The following is an 8618-nucleotide window of genomic DNA, read 5'->3' as shown; positions in this document are numbered from 1 at the left end:
GAATGTTGCGTTTGACTCCTGCCTTCTCGTCGCTGGCAACATCAAGAAGGAAGCGTTTCGCCCCTCTTGTTCAGTTCTCCCTGGATTATGCAGCATGTGAGCATTATGCTTCAGAAATGTGGACATCCTCGTTCTGGTTTCCATGCTAAAAGCAACATGTTACTGGAGTTCATTAAAAAAAAAAAAAAAACTGTCCAGAGGATGGCAGTCCTTTGTGAAGCCCAATGGCAACCGTCAAAGACAAACCGTCAATGGCAACCGTCTCACAAAAGACGGTGGCTTTTATCGTAGAATTGGTAGTGAACTTAAAAGTCGTGCCCTTCAGCTTGCTTGCCAGCTTCGGAGGAAGCTTTAAGAGCTCGTATCTAAATACATGGTAAAGGGACAAATAGTTTTGCTCACGATCGATCCACTGCACATAATTTGATTAGGTACATATGTTGCAGTTAAAAGAAAATCTCAAAATCTACCGACCGTAGGGAGGAGGTATTTTATTACCGCCACCATCTATTAATCGATATTTTTTGCGAAGATTGTTGAAAATTGCAAAACAAAAGAGAAGCATCACGCTTACACTGTATCTCGGTTACTAACTATCACTATTCGGTAAACTACACCTATGGAGACATGCAAAGGAGACGAAACATGGCTCTGAAGTATAACACTTCCTTAGTGAGTTGGATTCTTACGTACCCTTCGTAAACGTTATGACAATCTCACCTGAGGTAAAATTAATGCAGGGTGTCCCAGCTAACATTAGCCAAGCTTTAAGAGATTTAAGAAACGTGGTGACAAATACTATTTTAAGGCATACGGTGCTCGGTCATCAAATTATAATGACCGAACACCAAATAGGTTTTATAAGTGTATCTTGCACCATGTTTTTTTTTTAAATCTTTATTTTGGTTCAGCAGCTTGGCTAACGTTAGCTGGGACGCATGGCATAATGCATTTGTCCGCTTAAGGTATTCCAGCAGATGTAGCCTCCAGAACTACGATATCTATATTTATTAGTGCAGAGTCACGGGTTCGTAAAATTTCGTGCTCTGTCAATTTTTTTAACTTATCGATTTTCGGATATTCTTGTAAAAGCTTTGAGGCCATAAATCAAGATTCTGCTTTCTACAGACGGCAGAGTTTGGCTATCTATTATATGCAACCGAGTTCATTCGAATCGGTTCAGCCATTTTCTAATAAAAAAATCTACGCGTTTTACATTTATTTTAATAGAGAAATGGGAGTTTTGCCCCTTGCTAAACCTTCCTCTTAACGCGTATGTTTGTGCAGCATTTGCAGTCCTCGCTGAGAGGTAAACAGCTTCCAACAGCCGCAAAGCTTTTGCGCCAGTAGGAGCAGCGCAATTCATATTTGGACAGTTATACACTAGGATCGTCTTCTCTTATTAACCTGCAGATTCCTCAGTATAGGTCCACCAATAACATTCACCGTACGATGTCGTATTCTTAGTTTCAGATGGTATACCATTCGCCGGATTTTATCGCATTTCCCGAATTTCCTTTACTTCCGAGGTCATTAAAAAGCGCCAGATAGTGCTGGGCAAGATATCCTACAATTCACCGAAAAATAGTTCGGACAACCCTACGGCCCAACAATTAAGCAGTGAAAATGCCAAAAATGTTCTACCGTAGGGTAATTACCCTACGACTGGCAACACTGAATTGCAGACGAACTTGCTGCCAAGGTAACAGACGACGCGCCTATCTGACGCCACTTTCGTGGTTATAGCAGCTTAACAAGTGCTGATTTAACCTTCTTCTTCTTATTTGTTTCCTACGTTGACTTTGGATTCGATCCAGCTCTGGCAATGGTTTGAGCTACGGCGCTTAGGTGGGAGAGGAAAACTCTTCCTCTTTTGCTTCCTATCCGGTTATGGCGTTTTTCTCGTCTTATTTATTCCTTCGCATGGACGCCTTCCAAAGCGGGCAGGTATCCGTGCTGTACGTACATTCGCACGCGACATACTACAGGCAACGCACGCAAACCATCGTTACACATTTTACGACTTTTCGTCCGTCGGAAGCGCATAAGAAATTCTCCGGGAGAAGCTGAATGAAAAAAAAAAAATGGCGTGGGTGTGGTTCGTACTTTTTCTTTGTAGCACTTCTGCTGCTTCGTTGTTCCGTCGTCTGTTTCCGATAACCATCGCTGCAGACGCTTCCCACTCGTGGCTTGCACACACGGGGTGAAAAACAAACCGCCACCTTCGAGTCGTACTTCGGCGTCCCTCGCTCGCCGACCTTGCAAGGCTGCAGCTACACCCATGCTGGTGGGTCTCCACGTGGCTTCAAGATCGTTGCGAAGGGGTTTCTAAACAACCCCGGAAAAACGTATAAATAACGTGGCAAAGAGCCCTCTGCTTAACATTCGCTGAGCAGCGCGACCACCGCGTGCGTCTTTTTTTCTTTTTTTCTGTCGTCTGCGTTTCTTTCTTTTTCGTCTGCAAAAGTTCAATCTTACGAAGAAACCGCGCAGGGCTACGGATGTTGCAGAAGCATGCAGAAGTCTCTCCAGACGAATCACTCAACGACTTCTGCAGTATCACTAAAGTATATCACTATACTATAGTGATACGGTATAGTGATATACTATATCATGGCATATAGTATATATGCCGTGATATACAGGGTGCTTCAGTTTAGCTGCACCAAATGTTTAAAAATTGCCTGTGGCAGATAGCACAAATATAATCCTTGATCTAAACTACTCGACGAAGCGGTCATTGCTTCCACGAGAAATCAAAACACCTAATTGAATAATTAACATAATTACTCTAATTAATTTTTATTAATTATTTCACGGCACATCTTTCAATCTAGGAATTATAGCCGCTGAGTTAGCAAGGAATGAATTCTCAGGACTGAACCAGTTTCGAGATACAAATTTTCAAAGTGTCCGACGAAATGCATGGGCGTTACAGTTAACCTTTTGAGAAAAACGCTGTTTTATGCATTGAAGCACACATTCGTAGATTGAAAGATGTGCCGTAAAATAATTTATTAAAAATTTAATTACCGTAATTATGTTAGTTATTCAATTAGGCGTTTTGATTTCTCGTGGAAGTAATGGCCGCCTCATCGAGTAGTTTAGATCAAGGATTATAATTGTGCTATCTGCCACAGGCAAATTTTTAAAAATTTGGTGCAGCTAAAATGAAACACCCTGTATGCCGGTTTCTTCGTAGCCCTGCACGAAGAAACCGTGCAGGGCTACAGGTGTTGCAGAAGTTGCAGAAGTCTCTCCAGACGATCGCTCAGAGGACTTCTGCAGTATTACTATAGTATATCACTATACTCCACGGCGTTACAGCTGCATGTCACACCTAGCGGGAACACGCAGCTGGTGTTGCAGACCTTCGTGGCATCTCGTATTAAATACGGTGGGCTCCCGACTATAGCCTCTGATTAGCAAATGTCTTCCAAACGCGTCGTATCGGCAACGTAACTGCCCTAAATAGCAGTAGAACCTAACCTAACCGTTAACCTAACGCTGTATACCTGAAGCCCCCTCAATTTTAGAGGCTTTAATTGTACCCACCTGCCGTAAGCAGACGACGTTGTAGTTGACTGTGTTGTAGACGACGTCGTAACGCAAGAAAGCTTGTGTACCATGCATATTGGATAGCATGGTACACAAACGTGTGACAGGACAAGTTAAAATGGTTTGAACTGTTATACTGTCCAACTATGTGGCAAAATCCGTTGTCACACAATGTAAATACCTCCAGGTGCTCAAAATTAATCCGAAGTCCAACCGCTATGGCGTGCCCCGTTATCAGATCGCGGTCATGGCACATGAAACCACAGAATTTAATTTTATATAACGACGCGATGAACAGTGCTCAAATTTGGCACTATTTTCTTGTGCGCTGTAGCTACTGCGTCGTCACATTTCCTAGGTTTCGCAGGACTGCATGGTCTTATACTGCACTGAAGACTAATTTAATTTACGTCCCTAAGGGTGCGTAACGGTGTAAACATGTTTGTAACCCTTACACCCTTTATGGGTGGGAGTTATAAACCAACTTAAACCCTTTGTGTACTCTTAAGAGTGTAAATTATTTTACAGTGGGGGGTATTAGTGCGCACGCAATTAAAGCCGACTCGGTGAGAACGCGAGTGGCGTCTCACTTATTCCGCCAGTGGTTGGGGTCTTGGAAGCTGTAGGCTTAGCTTCGCCAAACGCCAGCTTTCCTGACATCTACCTATACCCTATACTGTCAAGCAAGGCTCTTTCCATAGCGGAGATTAATGCCCGCCAAATTTGCGTCGTTTAACTTGAATTATGTTCGAGAGCGAGCGTGCTTCCCGAACAATGGATCGTTTAACTTGAGAGTGCATATACATACCTCCAACGCGTGGCCATCATTTTGCACGCAGCGTTCTGTCTTTGACCCCGTTCTCTAAAGGTCTCGAAGTCTGTTCAGGGTCGTGTCACGGTCTTGTTGCGCAGGCGTCGACATTGGCGCCGTCTGCGAGGTATCTTACCTTTTTCGCCTGGTCGTCGCAGCGCGCAGAATGAACAACTGAGTCCAGTTCAACAAACAATTTTTATGGAGCAGGAAGGAACAAAATATGTTAAAAAAAGAGTTCGCACTCAAAAGAGATCTTGTCGTTCCAAGTACGGTTAAATCTCGATTTAACGAACCTGATAAAATACCCGAGAAAATATTTCGTTAAATCGGGAACTTCGTTCAACCGAAAGCGCCTAACACTAATGGGAATAGCATTATACTATTCAAGCGCGAAGTATAGGGATTGCCTATATAAATGTGTAAAACTTGCACAACTTCATTTCAAAGCACGCGACAGACTCCAATGCAAGAAAGACAAAGCGGGAGGATGGTGCCTCGTGCGTTTTTATGATGAGTCATCGCAGTTCGAGAGTAATTAAATATCCATTTATTGTCGAGCTGTGACTGTGCACTTATTTTCCTTGTTTATGTCGTCGTCGTCACGTTGCCGTCGTTATACCATCGTCGTAATTTAAGAATCGACATCTCATTCTCGCCTTTCCGTCGTCGATCGTTATACACTTTTGTCGCTTCATCGATATAATTCGTCATTCCATATCCACTGCGTCAGCGTCACACACTGGTCGTCATGCCTCCGTGCCTATGGGTGACAATGACAAGCGAGTGCCATTGAAAAGTGGAACGATATCGGAGTATACGTGGCACATATGTAGCCGATGCAAACGAAGGTCTCGGGATTACCACTACACGTCTAAGTATAAACTTGAGTTCACGGGTATGGTCTATCGCTACACGTCGCTCGATCGCTATTCGCATTACCGTCGACACGTCATCGTGAGATAGGTTCTGCTGTAATTTTTTACGCGAAGATTTATAGGCTCACAAGTGTCGGCGGCGGTGGTGGGGGTGGTGGTGTCACGCGGAAAAGTGGGCCGATCCTGGTGGCAGTGCAGAAAGGGTCCCAGCTCAATGGCACATACCAGGGACAAAGAGAGAGAGAGAGAGAGATAAAGCAAGAAAGAAAAAAAAAACGCAAGAAAGAGAGACAGAAAGGAAGAAAGAATGAAAGAAAGAAACAAAGAGAAAGAAAGAGATAGAGAGAGAAAGAAAACCAGGAAGGTCAGATACACACACGACAAGCTTCGCTTACCCCCATTTTCTCGACAGGGAAAGAAGGGCTGGTGATTTTTCTTATTTTTTCCCCCAAGCAGGCAATTTTAGAGGTGCCTTATGCTCGGGACGGATCTGCAATATTGCCTGTTCAAATGCACATGAAAGACATGCAGGTAATGCTCTCGTTACATGGCCGTTGAACCGATTTGAGGGAAATGTTCGTCATCGTTGTAATTTACGTTCACTGCAGGATCGGTATACTGTTGCTCTCAGAGACTGCCAGTTATGTTATCTGCTCTACGCAGGCGTACGTGAATGTGCATGCAACATACGCCAACAGCACTGGTTCTCCGCGAAACGCTATACGCTTTTTTTTTTCTTTTTTAGACTATACACAATGTTCAAAAATTGCCTGTGGCAGGTAGCGTAATTGTAGTCCTCGAGCTGCAGTTACTCGAAGCGCAAACAGTACTTGCGTGAGAAATCAAAATGCATAATCGACTAAATAACCTCATTTGACTAATTAACTTAATTATTTTACAGCACATACTGCAATTAACAAATTGTAGCCAGTTAGCTTGAAAGGCATATCCACTTGGAACGACTTCTAAGGATCGCACGGTTTCCGAGATATGTGCCATGCAAGTTGCGGTTAAAAATGCACTATTATTGCTCCTTTTTAAAGTAAACTGCCGCTTTATGCATTCAAGCACAAAAGTAACTGGAACGCCCACGTATTTCGTCGCACACTTTGGGAATGAATATCTTGGAACAGGTGTCATCCGAAAGACCAGTTAAAAGTGGATGCGCTTTGCGAACTCATCGGCTGCAATTCGTAATTACAATATATTCTGTAATGTATATAATTTGAAAATATAATTAGTGAATTTTCGTTAATTAGTCAAACATGGATTTTGATTTCTCGTGCAAATTATGCGCGCTTCCTTGAGTAAATCCAGCTCTATAACTAGAATTATGCTATCTGCCACAGGTGATACTGAAAAATTTTGTATAGTCTACAGAAAAAAAAAATACGATGTATATAGAGCGATATACCGCTGCGATACGTTCCCATGGACGTTCGAAAAAGTCTGCATGGTGCATAACTTCCATAAACACCTTTTCTCGATAACAAATAACACGAATGACCACTGCCCGCGCCAGTCCTTGAAAGCTGCCGCTGATGCTTTTATCGCCTCTTATCGCGTTATCTAGCACTTACCTATGTACGATAAAGTGTTCGGATAAGTCGCGTCTGCTTTTAAGCGGGGACATATAGCTCTGCTAACGTGCGGTCGACAGCAGTCGCACCCAAAACGTTATCTCGCCACGGTAATCTGCGTACTCCGTAATCTGCGTACTTCTGCACCATAAACTTCTGCGAATGGATTAGCGGCCGCACTCGGTAGCATCACGTGATCACTTCGCAGCAGACGACGTGCAGCAGACGACGTCACGTACGGCACCGCGGCGTCTACGAGAAAATGGCTTTGTAATGAAAATAAATAAATAAATAAATAAATAATAAATAAATAAATAAATAAATAATAAATAAATAAATAAATAAATAAATAAATAAATAAATAAATAAATAAATAAATAAATAAATAAATGCGAGGTGCACTTGGTTCTGGGAATGCGCGAGAGTTCGGACTGGGTAATGTCACGTGGTCACTTCGTGCTGCAGCAGACGACGTCAGGGCACCAACCGCTACGAGGGAACGGCATCGTAGTGAAAGAAAGAAAGAAAGAAAGAAAGAAAGAAAGAAAGAAAGAAGAAAGAAAGAAGAAAGAAAGAAAGAAAGAAAGAAAGAAAGAAAGAAGAAAGAAAGAAAGAACTGGCGAAGGACGACTTACTAAAGAAAGATTAGTCCATACATTCTCTGTTCTAGCGTCGTATTTACTCGAGAATGATTTGACGCGGATAGTGGCCACTGGAGCAAGTAGGAAATAGCGAAGTGCGAGGCATCATGATTGCTTTGTGAGCCATTACGATGTGTAGGCTCAAGCCAACGTTAGGCTGATATGATATGAATTTCGTATTGCTCGTCGGACCAACGCTCGTAACGTCCTCTGCCGGTATCCGGGCCATCGCTGAGGATCTCCTCATTTATTGTTTCGGTAGTGTAATCTCTCATATCCTTGCCGGTTTCAACGTTTTTGACGGGACCTTCCGAATCATTTTTTTTTTCTACAGTGTTGTCTGGCATGTCCCTGCAGATCTTCATGTCATTTTTGAAGACTCCGTAAGGTTTATGGGCACGTAATCGTTATTTGCTCATCGGGAAGCTAACTTCGCCTCAGGCTACCGTCAAACCAGTGCACACCATGCCTATCGGTCTCGCCCCAGTAGCCTGCAAATGGGGAACGCCGTAAGGGCGTCCAACCCTCAGTTGTTGGCCCAACCAATGAGGTTTAAAAAACAAAACAAAAAAACTTCAGGATTGGAGATGATGTCCTAGAGGTAAAGCCGGCCGCCGCCATCTTACCAGGGGAATCGATTAACGTTGGCATTTGGCGGGTAACATGAAGCGGTGTCTCTTCTCCCTTCCAATGACTTTAACAAAGCCAATTTTGCCGAACAGATGCTTCTCGATGCCCCTGTCTGTGTCGCTCGTTTTAGAATGAAGCTTGAAGGTCTCTTTGGCCCCAAACCTGGCTGTCTCAGTGTTTCTAGCCCCGGCTGGCAAACACCGAAAGGGTGCCAAGCAGGTAGAGCCGCATTAGCGAGCGATACGCTTACTTGATAAATGTGCCTAATGCTAATGGCGAACTTGTGTCCCTTCGCTCTTGCAGACCGCAGGTTAAAAGGCTTGCGCTGAGAAGAAAATTTATCATCACTGTCGCAGTAGTTTTCAAAAAGTTCGCTATGTTCATAAAATATTTATTCAAAAGCAGCGGATGTAGTCATACGCACTTTGAAGGTTGTGAGATGTGGCATGTGCAAGCCTATCGTTTTTTAGTTGGCTCCATTGGATGACAGTTACGGCGTAACCAGAATGCATAAAAATGC

Source organism: Dermacentor silvarum, chromosome 5 (genome assembly GCF_013339745.2).
Source record: "Dermacentor silvarum isolate Dsil-2018 chromosome 5, BIME_Dsil_1.4, whole genome shotgun sequence".
Taxonomy (NCBI): Eukaryota; Metazoa; Arthropoda; class Arachnida; order Ixodida; family Ixodidae; genus Dermacentor; species Dermacentor silvarum.
This window is presented reverse-complemented; position numbering follows the sequence as displayed.